This window comes from Mastigoproctus giganteus, chromosome 3, assembly GCF_048544385.1.
Source record: "Mastigoproctus giganteus isolate SK-2022 chromosome 3, ASM4854438v1, whole genome shotgun sequence".
NCBI lineage: Eukaryota > Metazoa > Arthropoda > Arachnida > Uropygi > Thelyphonidae > Mastigoproctus > Mastigoproctus giganteus.
In genome coordinates, this window is record NC_143577.1 from 28,465,787 (window position 1) to 28,483,464 (window position 17,678).

Here is a 17,678-nt window from a genome sequence, read left to right on the forward strand (position 1 = left end):
ACTATAAACTCTGGGTGCCTTTACTGAAGTATAAAAAAAAATCATTTCCTTGTTTCTGTCTTCATTTATTTCATAAGAAATAAATGAAGCATTTTGCGAAAAATTTATCAATTTTTTTTAAAGAAATTTTTAAAACTATATTATGTATTTTGATAAAAGTATTTTATATTACAAATATTTTTAGAATATTTTGTATTAAACTACATATTATTGGGTTGTCTTTTGTTCCCCACCAAAAAAAAATTTTTTTTTTAATGCATTAATTTCTGATTAGTATGTTCACTCAGTGACTGTTTAAGCAAGATCTGCATATTTGCATCCTGCTTAAACAATCACTGAGCACATCTTCAGACGGCAAGCATAAGGAACATGACACCCACTATACACTGAATTATGACCACCCCTATGAAAATTGAATGTGACCCGTTGACCACGTGAGGTATGAGAGTGCACAGTTTAGTTGACCTACATAGCATAAATAAGGTGTCAGTTGAGTAGATAGTAAAATTCCGAGCATGATGAGTAAAAGGAAGGGTTTATAGGACTTTGATAAAGGACAGATTGTTGGTGCTTGACGAGCTGGTGCCTCGATTTACCAAACAGCTGATCTGGTGAGATGTTCGAGAGCCACTGTTGTTAAAGTGTACCAGGACTGCTGCCAAAATGGTCAGACAGTGACCTGATGGCAAAACTGCAAAGGTCAGCGAAAGGTTGATGTTAGAGGTGAGCGCCGGGCCCGACGACTCAAACAGGCACAGCACTGTTGAAGAGTTGACTACCCAATACAACATGGGCCCAACTTGGAACAATATCTAGCAAGACCATGCATCGTGCGTTCACACATATGGGCTATACCAGCAGACGACCCCTAAGGCATCCTCTCCTAACCAAGGTTCATTGGCGTAAAAGACTCGCCTGGTGCAAAAAGCATGCAAGTTGGACATTAGAAGGCTAGAAGAAGGTGTGCTGGTCGGATGAGTCATGTTATTTACTCCACACCATGGATGGTCATGTACAGATTTGGCATCAACAACATAAGACTCTTGATCCATCATGCATGGTATTGTGATCATAAGGAGAAACAACTGATAAAATTAATACAGGATCTTGGACCCCTGGTGCATGTGGAACAACATATCACTGGTCTCTCTATTGTCAACTGCTTGCTGACTGTGTACCACCCGCTATGTTACACTTTTTCCCAAATGGCGATGGTGTCTTCCAAGATGACAATGCGCCAAGGCATCGAGCACTTGATGTGCAGGAATGGTTTGAGGAACACAGTTCTGACTTCCAGCATATTGATTGGCCTCTGACCTCCACTGATATCAATCTCATAGAGCACTTGTGGGACGCTATGGAAAGGCATATCAGGCGTCTGGATACACCAATCACCTGCATTCCTAGCCACATTACACAGCTTGGTTGGCCATTCCTCCCGAACATTCCAACATCTTGTTGAATCAATGCCACGTCTGATAACTGCTGTACTGAGGGCAAAGGGAGGACCTACAAAGTATTAGGTAGGTTGTCATAATTCAGTGATCACTCAGTGTATATTAGCACTAACCAAGTGAAGTTTTTACTTCTCAACTGTACAATCAAGGCAGTACTGTAAACTGGCCTGATGTAAGCAGGTGGTCAGGGGTGAGAGTTCAGAAGCACTCTCGCTTCTGACCACTCTTTGAGTGGATCGTGGTTCAGGCCTGTGACTGCTGAATATGATTAATGATTATATTCATGATTCATTGTAAACTTCTCTGACCTGGTGGTCATGCTGGACAATGAACAAGAATTTTTTTTTCCCTTTGCACGAAGTGTATATAGTTTAACATATTCTCAGCAGAAAAGCACAGTAAAATTCTGATTTGAAAGATAGGTTACCAAAACTTGTGGAAGATCCCTCTGATTGCTGTAAATTGTGGCATATTAAATATGCAAGTATTTTCACCTGTAAAAGTGAGCAATTAGCCCAGGATTCATTTCAGAGGCTGTTACACCAAATAATTTATACACTGGATGAAACACATTACTTTCTGTAACTGAGGTACAGGTCAAATAACAAGAGGTTAGCTCTATGCACACTAACACCTATAGAAACCTATAAAATAATTTTAGATAATCCAGGTGGAATGAAAAACAGACTGAAGAAAGTGAATGTTGAAAATTTCGGTTACACATTGAAGATATGAGAATTTAAAGAAGCTGTGGTATTGTATCATTTGATATGGAGTGCCTTTATAAGTCTACTTGTGTACCAGCGTGTGTTGTGAATTGTATTTAAATTATGTTCAGAATGCACCTCATTGAGCATTGCAAATAAACTAAGCATTACAACTTTTGTGAAGCTTGGCATCAAATACTAGATTTCGATAGCCTGTGATCCTGGTGCATACTTTAGAACAGTGGTCTCAAAAGTAGGGTGCATGAGATAATCCACAATAAATCAATATTAATTAATTTTGAAAACTTCAGTTTTTCTAAACATAATTGAAAATAAAAATGATAAATGTTTTTTTAATACTTCAATATGCGGTTTGATCGTGCGGCTTTTGTGTGATCATGCATGTTCAAGTACATGCATTTTGTACTTTAACTTCGATTTAATTTTATTATATATTTTTTTTATTTGTGATCTTTTAAACATATGTTATTTTAGATATAATACCTACCATGTGGATGATTTGTAAAAAAAATATTATATATTTAATTTTTTATTCCAGGATGCACGATAGTCCTTTTAAGTAAAATAAGGGTGTGCTACCAAAAAAGTTTGGAGACCACTGCTTTGGAGGAACTAAAATATGGTTGTAGGCTCCCTTAAACCAACAATAATCCCAAATAATTGATGTAATGTGCAAAGAATTATACATATAACACTGTCTGGTGCTAAGGTGTGAGTGTCAAATGCAGAAAAACTTTTCAAATACCTACCCCTCACAAAGAGGAGAGAAATCAATTTTGCTATATTCTATAAAAAGTATTTATTTTTGCAGGTTATACATATTATCATGAACAAAATTAACAAATATTCAAACAAAAATTATTGAAAAAAAAAAAGGAATTCTTATAATACTTTAATGTATTTGATGCCTATTATCTATTTAATTTTCATTTGTTATGTATATTTGTCATTTTTGATTTTTAAGAGTTTTTTTCCATAGCAAGTATTTTCTGAACTGTAAAGTAAAATCAAAATTGTCATTAATTCTACTTCCAGTGTATTAATATCAACTTATATGTTTTACTTTGCCACATTCTTCATTAAAAGATTCACTTGGTTATGCATTAGCATGTGGAATTGAAGGAATGATTTTAATTTAATCTAATCAAGTTAACTGATGATATAAATATAAAAAAAAAAAAAAAGATGAAAGCAGGACAGTTGGTAACCATAATGATCCCTTACTCCCTCCTAGTTGCAAACTTGGGATCCTGAAGAGATCGAAATGGAATGCTCTTATTAATTAGAATTAATAAAAACACTTTATTTAAAAAAGAAATTTGTTTATTGGCTCGGTAACGTTGAAAAACTATATCCAGAACATTCTCAATACACAAAACTAATTACAACATTGTTTCTGAAATCAAGATTTGATTTGATAACAGAATTGCAAAGTGGATTCAGAAACATCTGTATATAAGCAATTAGTTTGGTACAGTATATTGAATGTTATGGATAAACAAATATGTTTATTTTAAAATGGGGTTAGTATTTTAATTATATTTTTAATATAATTTTAATTGATTGTCTTTCACTTCACACATAAAATATATTAATAAACATGTTATGACATTGCCAATGGACATGATGAACCAAAACAGTGTTCTGGTGCATGCACCCCATTCCATTCAAAGCCGTGGCATGAGCAAATATGCCTCAGTTAAACAGGCCTTTGCTGTATCTTTGGTTCATTGGGTTCTGTCATTCCCTGCTCAACGATAGAATTTCCTCTCAATTCTATTTCACTGGATCCCCCATAAATTCAATTTGCATCAGCTGATCAATACAATAAATAGCTTAGCACTATAGCCACATCTGGTGCCAACAGGATTCTTTAGTCTATGCTGTGAAATGCCTGAGTACATTTGCTGTCAATCCAATCCTGTTGCTATTTAATAAGATTTAAAATTTTTCTTGACTGAAATGGTGTGTGGGTAAACTGTTGTTTTAAGATAATAAAACACTCAAACCTATGTTCCTTAATTATGTTTCCAATTTGGAAATATGTACATAATGTAGTCAAGTTCTTGTGACCTTTTGTGACAGTGATAATGTAAAGACATCTGTCATTGAAGAAGTGGTAAGAAAATACCACAAAGCATTTGACTAGTTCATTTAACAAGATTCTTCAAAAGTTTCCCCCTCCTATATGGCATGTCTAGCTGGTAAAAGTAAAATTTGTTCTGCTTCTTAACCCAGTTACTTCCACCCAATTTCATCTGCATCCAACCTAGGAGCTCTAAGAAATTTCTTCTGAGAACACTAACCATCCAAATTATGCCACAATAGATTCACCAGGCTACTCAGTCAAGATTACTACCGTGATCCTTGAAGGCTTTTAAGGACAGTTCGGAAGTCATAGCTACATATCATCACCATAATTAGAAGACCTCATAACTCCACTTTTGGCTGAAAATGACATTTTCGTGCCATCTATTAGGAGAAGATGGAACTAATTGGTTCAAAAAACCTTGTAACTACAGTAAATTTATAAAACAGTCAAATGACTGTTTTCACAAACCTCGTAACTCCATCACTGCGTAAAATAATTTTGCAAAACTTGTAACTCCATTATTATAACCTCCCCCTAATGTCTCAACAGCTGTTCAGTTGTTGTTTTCACAAACATTCACAAATATCTCCCTATTTATTGGTTTATTTAATAAATAAGGTTATTTAATAAAATCCTTTTTTGTATCTCCTGTAAAATTGACATTTCTGTAGTTATGGGGTTTTCTAATTAGGGTGACAATATGCCAGTGTCCAAACTGCATTTGATGCCATATCTGTTTGTTTCCATGTTGAAAAGCATACTATATATTACCTCACTGGTGGAATATACTGTGATTTATTCAGACAATGCTTGAGAAGAGCAGTGGTAATTGCAGCTACACCAGAACAATCGCAACTGTCGTCCTTCAAAGTAGTTTCTGCCTGATAACTTGATTTCAGCTCTTTGTATCTTTTGTGGTGAGCCAGAATGACATCTTTGCTGATGATATAAATCTATTCTCTTGTCAACTCAAGAGTGACTATATTATTGACTTGATCCGACAGAACCATCAGGTCCATTCTTTGGTCTCTGCTTCAATCCTAATAGGTAAAACATTTGACTTTCTCACTTAAATGCACACCAACACTGGTGTAAGAGGATCTGCTGTCCAACAGCACACCAAATTGGATATTTTTGACCAGAAGCTCTCCTTTTTTCACACAGATCACCTGAAATTTAAGTTTTGCCAACTCTGATGGTTGTTAGAGCAACTTTCACACATCCACCATCAAGTTTTCGGGTTCAAATACATTAAGACCTGTGCCTATCCTATTATTTGCTATGGTGCCAAAGTCTGGACATCAACTACTGTGACACAGATTTTCAAGGAGAATTCTGGCTGCGGAAGTGCACCATCTGGATATTGCAGTTTTTCCCCACCAAGGGCCACCCAAATGGTGGTGGCATCTCTTAACATCAGATTATCTTCTAATCATCATTCACTAAAGAATGCTCTTTACTATCAAGATGATGGTTGGGATCATTTCTGAACATAACTTCTGGGATCCCAGTCCTTCAGGTTCTCTCAAACCAGTTAAAGTTATCTGATCAGTTCCTACCCATGAGAATCCTGCATATTTAGACTCCCAGGACAGTGATCTCTACAAGTTTGCAATAGATAAAAAAATATAGGCACACCCTACTCCATGGATCTCCTTACCAGATACATGATGTAACAATGCAGTAGAACCTGCTCCCAAAGACATCTCCATCGATGTCACTCCAGAGATCCAACCTTCTTGCTGAGATAACCAGCAATTAAATTTGACAATTCGTAACCTATTCTGCTTTGCAAAAGATAAATTAGGCATATCTGCTCAATTTGAGACTTTCTTGGATCCCATCATAAATAGCTGTGATAGTATTGTAATGTAATAGTAAAGTATTAGAGACTGACAGACTTGGTACTGAATCCCCACCATGAGTTTCAGCACTATTGTCATACAGTATAAAATGACTTTAACCAAAACAGTTATATTTGTGTATACATATGTAAATGAACCTATGTATATTTGTTAATTTTCCAAATTGAAATAAACCTATGTAAATCATTAATTTTTGTGACATCTTTAATCACATGATTTTCTAATTTTTTTATAATACTGTGTTCCCATATTTTATTTATTTACCTTTTTATCGTCATTATTTGTCATGTTACATGATCATCATCCTAAAACTCTTGCTTTGTCTATAAAGCAAGAGTTTTAGTCTGCACCTTCAGTACTCCATACAGGTTTGGATGCCTCAATTTAAGAAGGATGTGGAACTGTTGGAATAGGTGCAGAGAAGAGCAACAAGATTAGTCAAGGCCACAAAAGGATATAGATGCATGGTTGTTTCTGGGCATCCCCTTTATTTTGTTATGGCGATGTTATACATTTAAGAAACTTCATTGGGGGCCCAGAGGAGTCACGTTCAGCACACCCCTTTTGCATAGGCTTGCAGCTCGCATTAGCATTAATTGAGGCATACAATGCAAGAAAGCAAGATTATTCAGAATCAGCCAAAATAAAAGTTTCACCCATCCTTCACTCCAAATGCCTATCCAGCTCAGCCTTAAATTTATTTAAGCTATCAACTTCCACAACAGATGAAAGTCTGTTCCAACAATCAACTACCCGCTGGCAAAAGGCAAATTTCTGCACATCTATTCTACAACTGTCTTTCAATTTGAATCTATATTCCCTCAGGTTCTTAATCTGAACAAGAGGAAGAATCCCATCAGCATTGAGCTTACTCAACCCATTCAAGGCCTTGTGCACCTCAATCGGACCACCTTGCATGTGCTTGGTCTCCAGGTGCTGCAATTTGCAGAACTTAAGCCTTTCTTGATAAGAGCACCCCCCCTTTGTTTCCCTCACCAACCATATTGTCCTTCTTTGTACTCATTCCAGCAACTCTACATCCTGAAATGCCTCCAGGCCTATACAACAGGATAATCACCTTGTCTCTGCCTGCAAACTTCCTATATATTACTAACAAGACTCCATGACCTGCTCTGGCAGTCCATCTTCACTGCTCAGCGAACATCATATCTGACTGCACAATTACTCCAAGTCATTTTCAATCTCCACTTCCCTGAGTGTAGTACTGCACGGCACATTTGTCTTGGGTTACTGCTCTCCATATGCAGTACTTTTCATTTGTCAATGTCAAACTTCGGTTGCTACTTCTCAGCCAATTTCCCCAACTTATATAGATTCAGTTGCAGTAGCATATTGTCTTTACTGTTGTTAACAACCCTGCCAACCTTTGTATCATCTACAAACTTGGACATTAAGCCTGATATACCTTCATCAATATCATTGATAAATACACAAAACAACAATGGGCCCAGCACCAAACCCTGGGGAACTCCACTAATAACATTGGTCCACAAAGAGCAGTGTCTATTGATTACCACCCGGTCGTCGCCCACTCAATCATCCCTTTATCCATAGTAGCAACTTGCCCTTAATTCCACACTGCTCCAACTTGTACAGTAGTCTTCCATTTGCAACAGTATCAAAAGCTTTCCTGAAATCCAAGTATATATCAAAAAATTATTTTTTGAATCCAGTTCATTTGTGACTACATCATAGTATCCAATCAAATTAGTCGGACAAGATCTCCCTTTAACAAACTCATGCTCTGTCTTACCTATTATTGCAGTCTTGTCTAGATGATAATGCAATGCTCCTTTAGTAACTCCATTATTTTATCCCAGAACACAAATTAAACTAACAGGTCTATAGTTACTGGTGTCTCCTTTGCGAATTAGGAATACATTTGCACACCTCCAGTCCATGGGAACTTCCCCTGAGTCCAAGGAAGTTCTCATAATTATGGCTATCGGTTTGCTTACTTCCTTTGCTGCCTCCTTTAATATAACTGCATAGATCCTGTCCATCCTGGGTGGCTTCCTTCCGTTTAACTTCAAAAATTTCTCCTCCACTTTGCTCTCAGTTATTACAAAATCACTTAGCTCCCTGTTAGAGTTTAATTCACTTCTGGCATTCTCCTATCTCTAAATAGGCCTACAAGGCTGGGACAAATCATGTTGATGATTAAGCTTCACACCAGCCAGAAGATAAATAATAAATTCAATACTGTAACTAAAAACACTTTATTTACAATAAAATAAGTATAAAATAGATATATATTTACAATAAAATTATTATTATAACACAGATAAAATATACTAAAAGCCTAAAAATTAAAAGCGATAAAATTTGCTGTAGCTTTCAGAGGCAGCAGTCTCCTTCCTCAGCAGCATATGTCTACTCTATGGCACATCCTGAAATAGATCCACAAACGTGGTTCCACAGTTAGAATTTTCCATTTGCGCACTGGGACCAGAAATGCTTCGGGAGCGTGCTAGCTGAAACCATTCATCACGTCCAAGAACGACGGTTTCCATGAGAGGGTGTAGATATACACCCCCTATCCCTATTAATAGTATTGATAGCTGCCCCAATACGTAAGCTCTCAAGCCATTTACAGTCCCAGAACCCCTGCGCATTACCTGTGATGACAGCATCCTCCGGGGAAATTTGATGTTGTTTCTCCCAGAAATGTCCTGCCACAGCAGAATTCCCATAATTTGCGGACTTTATTGCGTTTGCATGCTCCCCCAGTCGGTCTTTCAATCGCCACCCCCGTCTCACCCACATAACACAACCCACAATCCGGGCATTTAATTCCGTGCACCACCCCACTGCTGGCTTCTTTGGATATGGGATCTTTTACTCGAGATATTGCTGTGTACAACCTCCGATCTGGGAATTGCACACAGTGTATCTGACACCCCCGAACTATACGTGCAATGTGGTCTGAGAGGCCCGGACAGTAGAGAATGTATGCGGTGCTCACAGGGGTGAACTGCCCATTACGGGTGGACTCTACTCTCTAATGGCTCTGTCCAACACCCTCTGGGGGTAGCCACACTTCTTGAGGTCTGCTGTGACCCGAACAATTTCATTATCTCTATCCTTGGAGGTGCTGTAGTGGGACCTCATCCTGTCTATTAGAGCCTTGACCACACTGTTTTTGTGCTGGCTGCCCTGTGCCAAGGTATGATGGGTATACTGACCCCGGGTTTCTAAATACCTTGGACTTAAGCCTGCCACCTTCCCTAATTACCAACATGGCAAGGGTCCCACCGCTTCCACCTCCAAAGTAAATTTAATAAAAGGGGAGAAACTATTAAGTACCTGATCCTCCCTCCCCATTTGTATAATAGAGAATGTGTCATCAACATATATCCTCCATTTGCACATGGGAAATTCCAAATCAACAAAAATCCTGACTTCTCTTCCATAGCTAAATTGGCCACTGTGGCACTAATGGGGGAACCCATCGACCTGCCTGCACATGACATCTTGGAATACCATAACGGTACTAGATAAGCAAAACTCCACTCCTTCACAAATGTCATCGATACTTAGAGGTGACCTGGTACTTAACAATACATCCTTTTCTAAGGCCATTCTAACACACTGCAAGCCAAACTTAATGGGAATACAAGTAAACAGTGACAACATCAAAAGAAATCATTATCTCATCTTCCCGCATAGTCTGTCCTTTTATAAAGTCCACAAATTCCTTACTGTTCTTAGTGACAAAGCCGGAAAGTCCTACTATGGGTGCAATTAGCTTAGCTAAATACTTAGATAAAGCATACATAGGACTGTTTATAAATGATACAATAGGTCTGAGCGGTATACCTACTTTATGTATCTTTGGGAGCCCGCAGAATCTGGGTAAACAACATCCAGCAGCATGTAACGACCAATAGACTCGATTAGCTATCCATCCTGACTTTTGCCAACGTTTTAAAAGACTATTCACTTGTCTTTCCCAACTAACCAACAGATTACGGCGGGTAACTTTGTATATAGCGGTATCATGTAATAATTCTAACGCTTTACTATAATATTGTTCTTATCCAAAATAACCGTAGCCCTACCTTTATTCGCTGGTAGGACTATGATCTCGTCATCCTGTTTAAGCTCCCTCAAAGCCTTTCTATGAATAATACTAAGGTTGGAGGGGGCCAGCTTGCCCTGACTCAAAATAGCCGCTGCTGTTATGTGTACTTCATTAGCCTGAGTCGCTGGTAACTTATAAACGGCTCTCTCGCTGCTCATTGCTATGTGGGTGAGACGGGGTGGCGATTGAAAGACCAACTGGGGGAGCATGCAAACGCAATAAAGTCCGCAAATTATGGGAAGTCTGTTGTGACAGAACATTTCTGGGAGAAACAACATCAAATTTCCCTGGAGGATGCTGTCATCACAGATCATGCACAGGGGTTCTGTGACCGTAAACGGCTTGAGAGCTTACTTATTGGGGCAGCTAGCAATACTATTAATAGGGATAGGGGTGTACGTCTATACCCCTCCTGGAAACCGTCGTTCTTGGACATGATGAACGGTTTCAGCTAGCGCGCTTCCAAGCTATTTCCGGTCCCGGTGCGCAAATGGAAAAAATTCCAACTGTGGAACCATATGATGTGTGCCGTGGATCTGCTATTTAAGGATGTGCCGCACAGTAGACATGCTGCTGAGGAAGGAGACTGCTGCGCCTCCATAGCCAGGTGGGAAGGAGCAGCGAGTAGCACACGCTTCTTTATTAGACCGTGGTTCGAACCGGTCACCACCAAATACGGAGGATGCGGAAAGGTCAGGGAATGACCAGTGTATATTCCGGAGCAATATGGCCTTAGTTGCTAATGCTCCTAAAAACCAAATAACATAACTAACAAGCTTCCTCCGAAAGCTACAGCAAATTTTATCGCTTTTAATTTTTAGGTTTTTAGTATATTTTATCAGTGTTATAATAATTTTATTGTAAATATATATCTATTTTATACTTATTTTATTGTAAATAAAGTGTTTTTAGTTACAGTATTGAAATTATTATTTATCTTCTGGCAGCTTAATCATCAACATGGCATTCCCCTCCCTGAATAACTCCTCATGTGAATGCAGATGCAAAATACTCATTCAGTTTATCAGCTACGTGAGCATGATCATCAATAGTCAAACCATCTACATGCGGGACATAATTGAAAGAGGCCAGCTGCTGGACAGATAGGCAAAAATTTTATTTCAACAATAAAGTAAATGTTGGAACAAACTTCCATCTGGTGTCAGAGTGAGTAGTTTCAATAAATTTAAGGAATGATTAGATAAATCACTGGTCAGCAAAAGAAAACTTTTTTTCACACCAGTGTGTAAGTACATTTCTAAACTACTTTGCAAGCTGGTTTCAAATATATATATATATATATATATATATATATATATATATATATATTTTTTTTTTTTATTGAAGGAGCAATTTTCATAATATGACTGCTGATAAAAGTACCTGCAGTACAAGTTAAGACGTTTTCATTACAGTCACTTGTGACTGGGTACAATTACGTTTTTATCACTTTTAACAGTTTAAATCAATATACTTTTCACACATACTTAAAATAATACAGTACAAAGTTGTAAAAAACGATGTCTAATTTAAAAGTGTGGGAGATTTTATTTGGTACATTTTGTCCAGAACGTTGAATAACAACAACCCTGAATGCTTCCCATTTAGAATGGAAAGCACATTCATGGTAACATCATCAGTTGGTCGCACTGCATATAAATTGATGATGTTGGGTTTTAGGAGCATTGGCGACTAAGGCCGTAGTGCTCCGTGTATATTGTCTTTAAATTGAGCGTTCTTTTTTTTCTGTTTTTTTTTTTTTTTTTTCCAATTTTCTGTCTTACTGGACGAAAAACCATGCAACCCTCGCCTGAGATCGATCATACAATTTAAAAACTATGCATAACAGTCATCTTTACAAAATCAAAAGACCTTCCATTGCTCTTGCAGTGGTTATATCATTAAGTCCCACATCAATCCACTGTAATCACTGCCACCTAATAGTTCTTTTATTTGCAAATTCTTAATGCATGAAGAGCCGATGCAGATAATGAAATGAACAGTATTGCTTTCTTTCGTTGCCTCTCTAACATGCTGGTGTAGAAAATAGCCCTCTGATAAATCCACAAAAGTCTTAATAATATGTGAGTGACTAATCCACAAGTTCCAGTCAATATCTAGAAAGTTAAAATTCCCATTATGACATTCTAAATTACTGGCCCGCTTATTTATCTGCATCGTTGTTCATTATACTCATCACAGCCATTAATCCAGATAACACACACCTATTCTCATATTTGTTTTCTCAGGGTCTGTTTGTCACACCAAATGAACTCAGTATTGCACTGGCTACTCATGTCAACTAGATAAACTGCATTACATTTTATGTGCTTCTTAAGTAAAAGTATAATCCCTCTTCCTCTCCTTTTGTCTTCAACGCTATGCTTCATAGACAATTTCTCTTTACTCATATAACTGGCTTTACACAGATCTATTATGCAGCACAAATTTACATGGCGGTGTTAAGCATCTCTTCCGGAGCTAGTCTACCTTACAAACATACATATATACACTCGTGTATATATGTATTATGATCACCCCTGCCTTCACAGTAGACCATTCATTCCACAGCACCTAGAAGTAATGTCACTGACCGGCAAAGCATGTATAATGACGACATAATGTTGGATGTCAACATGAAGCCCGTGCAATGGGAAAAGGACCTAACGGAGTTCGAAAGGGGATTGATTTATGGCGCTGCGGAGAGGACATCTCAGAAACTGCTGGTATTGTCGGCTGTTCGAGCGCCGCTGAGTGGTCTTCCCATTCCGTCACGTGGGATGGTTGCGTGTCCGAAGAGGGTCACACAACCATCCAAAGTGCTGGGCAGTAGACCACTACTGGTTGACAATCGAGATGAACGGTGATTGACAAGTGCTGTGGGGATAACAGACGGCTCACGATTCCTCGGTTAACAACAGACGATAACCACAACACACAAAATTATTATTATTATTATTATTATTTTAAGGTTGCCCGTAATTAAATACATTAACCCGTATTTTGTGTCTGTAAATTGCGTATGTTCTATGGTTGATTTGCCTGTTTTGCTGGACGTAAAAATCCCAGTTACTGGGGAGAAAAACCTTGCTATCTACGCCTGAGACCAACTAACTCAGCCACGGAGTGAAAAAAGCCCATTCTTCGCGTCATCTACGGGATTCGAACCCAGGCCTTTTCCACCCGGTGTGGGGAGGACGGTGACGATACCACTGTGCTACCCGCGCAGAGCCACAACACACAGAGAAACGCTTCCGAGAACACTATCCGGTGGGTGCTCTTGCGGCCTACAGAGTAGGCGACACGTTCATACGCCAATGTTGACCGCCATCGACATCTCCGCCTACAGTAGGCATGGGAGCACCGTTTTTGGACATTGGACGAACAGGAAACAGTAACCTGGTCTGATAAATCAAGGCAGTTGCAAGGTTTTAGATTCATTGGCAACTTAGGCAGTATTGCACCATGTCAGTAAATTGCGCATGTTCTATGGTTGAATTGCTGTTTACTGGACGAAAAACCAGTTTTCAGGAGAGAACCATGTTACCCTCTCCTGAAACCGACTAACAGCCACATTATGAAAAAGGCCTATAAAATTTCTTGTGTGATATTAACCGGATTCGAACTTAGGGCTTTAGTGGAATCAAGGTTCCAGCTCCCCATGCTGTTGGGTGGGGGGGGGGGTGTATTCAATAGCGAGCGGTGAACAGTTGCAACTCGTCTGCAAGGAACAAAAAGGCTGGATGTGGTGATATCACGGTTTGGATAATGTTTTCGTGGATATCACTGGGTCCTCTCATCCCCACCGAACAGGCCCTCATTGCCATATCCTACTTCAGCATTGTTTTGGACCAAGTTCTTCCCTACATGGTGACTGTGTATCCAGATGGAACTGGACTCTTTCAACAAGACAACAACCATCACAAGGTCAGCATTGTGCAGGAATGGTTCGAGGAAACTGTCCAAGCATTTCGTGTGCTACTCTGACCGCTAAATTCCCCCGATATCAAACCCATTTAATATTTGTAGGATGTGGTGGAACGCAGCAGCATTCGTCTATCCACTAAAGTGCCTCTCCAATGCAAACTCTTGGACATCCATCTAGTTGGTCCAGGATAGCTTCTGCTGCCTCTTAGAGTTAATGCCACACCAGGTAGTAGTAGTAGTAGAGGCATGTGATGCAAGAAAGCAAGCTTACATAGCATAAAAAAAACTATTATATTTAAGCCACCCGAATAATTAAATTCATCTGCCGTGCTATGTCTTATGTCTGTTAATTGCGTGTGTTCTATGGTCGATTTGTCTGTTTTGCTAAACGAAAAACCCCAGTTTTCTGGGGAAAAAAACCTTCCTATCTACGTCTGAGACCGACTAACTCAGTCACAGAGTGAAAAAAGTCCATTAAAGTTCCTTGCGTCATCGACAGGATTCGAACCCGGGCCTTTTCCACCCAGTGTGGGGAGAACGGTGACGATACCACTGTGCTACCACGTAGACTCTTATGTAGCATCAGCAAAAAAAAAAAAAAAAAAAAAAAACATTTCCTCTAAAAGTTTGTCCAGTTCCTCCTTTCCAGCAGTCAACTACCCGCTGGCTAAAGGCAATCTGCACATCTATTCTAGTCTACCTTACAATCTATTCTAGTCTACCTCTATTCTAGTCTACCTCAATTTGAATTTATGCCCCCTCAGGTTCGTAATCTGAGCAAGAGGAAGAATCCTATCAAAATTGAGCCTGCTCAACCCATTCAAGGCCGTATACACGTCAATCAGATCACTTCGCAGGTGCCGTCTCCAGATGCTGCAATCTGCAGAACTTAAGCCTTTCTTAGTGCCAGCGGTTTGCACGGCGAAAGGCGGTCCAACAAGCTATTAGGTAAATGGTCATAATATTTTGGGTTATTATTATTATTATTATTAGCCATATGGTGCAAGGAAGCCTGAGGCTTATGCTGCATCAGCTAAAAAAATTTCTGAATTACCCCGAAAGAGAGAGAGTCAGAAGTAGAAGAGAATTGCCAAGAAAAAAAAAATAATTATGATATTAGGGTCCCCTGTAAATGATTACATCTATCCATATTTATTTTGTCTGTAAATTGCGTGTGTTTTCTAGTCGATTTGCCTGTTTGCTGGACGAAAAAAACCCCAGTTTCTGGGGGGGAGGAATTCTTGCTATCGTCGCCTGAGACGGACTAACTCGGCCACAGAGTAAAAAAAGGCCCACTAAACTTCCTCGCGTCATCGACGGGATTCGAACCCGGGCCTTTTTCCACCCAGTGTGGGGAGGACGATGTGCTACCGGCGCATATTGAATCACCAAGAAAGAGAAGAATGATGATATCCAGCTCAGGACCCTGGGTGTGTGTATATATCCTTTCTGTACACCAACGGTTCCCAAACTGCGGTCCGCGGACCAGTTCCAGGGTTCCGCGAAACGACTCTCTGGAGCTGATCAAATTTTTCGTTCGATGTATAGCAAATTGATAAATAAAATTATTATTGTATATTTATGTAAAAATAAGAATAAAGTTTAGTTGTTTTAAACTTTGAATTTTCTTTTCAGAAAACCCCTGTTCACACACACACACACACAGAAACATATGCATATATATATATAGGGAACTTTTTTTCATTTCGAAGGGGGTCTGTAAACCTTTTTTCATTTCTGAAGGGGTCCGTAGATCTCAGTTGATGACTTAACCAATACTTCAAATTTATTCACTATTCTGCTAGCAATAGTGCATACACAAGTACACGTGCACTTATTTTTGCTTTCAGTAACCCCTAACACAACCCATGTATTTGCTCCTCGTGATGACTCCAGCAGATTTCGCAGCACCGATCTCTACAATTTCTCACTTAAGTAATGAAATCCTCCTGACCTTACCCATCGCTTTCACGAAACTCTTCATTAGGCTACATTTAATGTGGAGAGGTAGAAGAAGAAATCTTCATTCGATCCATTAACGTAACATACTGCACATTACACGCCCCTGACTGATACTGCTTCCTCGAGGACAGTCACGTCTGATGTAATGAAATATGGTAGACCTGCTGTCACACAAGCATAACAAACATATTTTGTAAATCCTCCATGCATACCTAATATAGTACTTCAAATTTAATCACTATTCTGCTAGCAATAGTGCACACGCAAGTACACGTGCACTTGTTTTTGCTTTCAGCAACCCCTAACACACCCACGCCATGAACTTTGAAGTCACGCAGAGATTGATGAGTGCTGTATTGAATTGGGTCAAGTAGTGTCTTCACGTTATGGTACATCCTTCATGATATAGTAATCATCTTATAAGGACAGCCTGAACGTTAGTTCAACTCTACCGTTGTACTCTGTAATGACTACAAAACCTGTAAAATGGCCAGAAGTGAGGGTAGTGCTATTCGTGTAGTGTGTGGGTTTCTGGCCACTTTACTACCAGGAAGCAGCGGTCACTGAGAAGGCTGCTTCCCAGACCTGCCCACATCACGAAGAGGCGAGCTACAACTACATTATATATGTATTATCCGTATACGTGCTACTGCCTTACAGAGACATGAGGCATTGTGGATGGATGGTTTTAAGTTCCCGTTATGTAAGAGAAATGCTTTCACGCGTTGATGTGAGGGGTCGACGAAAAAGTGACACCCACATATAATTACTTGTGACAATTCCCTAAAAACTCCATTGCTTTCAATGGCAGTACCTGAGGTCGTTTACTGTAAAGAATGTCGCCACGACTTGGATTCTTTTTCGGTAATCAGACACTTCGACATTCTTCTTAACCAAGTGGTTCTGCTTTAGTCTTGAGAAGTTCAGCATTATCTTTGGAGAAAGATCTCTAATGAGGTCACTCAAATCATTTCCTGCTCCGATGTCTGTGCGTAGGGTGTGTACTTTGGATCGGATGACGTTTCCAGGTCTCTGCCAATCGCAATTTCATCGCATCCCATTTCTTCGTCTAGAGTCTAGTCCATGATGTGGAAGTACTGTAAATCCTCCTTCATACAAGGAGGATTTCTTCCTCCTTGTATACCATGGTTATGGTAAACAGCATCAACTTTTCCTTTTGTTAAACCAGTCACGTAATCCATTAGAACAAGCGGTACAAATAACATGTAGCGCCCATACCTTATCTTGGTCACCTAGAGATATAACTGTCAAGATTTCCGAATATTCCCATCGTGACTCTATGATATTGCAATTTAGTTAGAAAAGGGCAGCGTGCACACACACAGCACAATTTCAGAATTTGTTGTACATGTAGTTATTTTTACTTTCAGGGGGAATGACGATGATCGTGTGTTCTAGTAATTCACTAGATCTTACCTCAAACAATTTACAAGGGCAGGTCTATAAGTAACACCCTATAAACTGTAATATCTTTATTATCTGAGATATTGTAACCATACTTCACACAGATTTTGACATTTT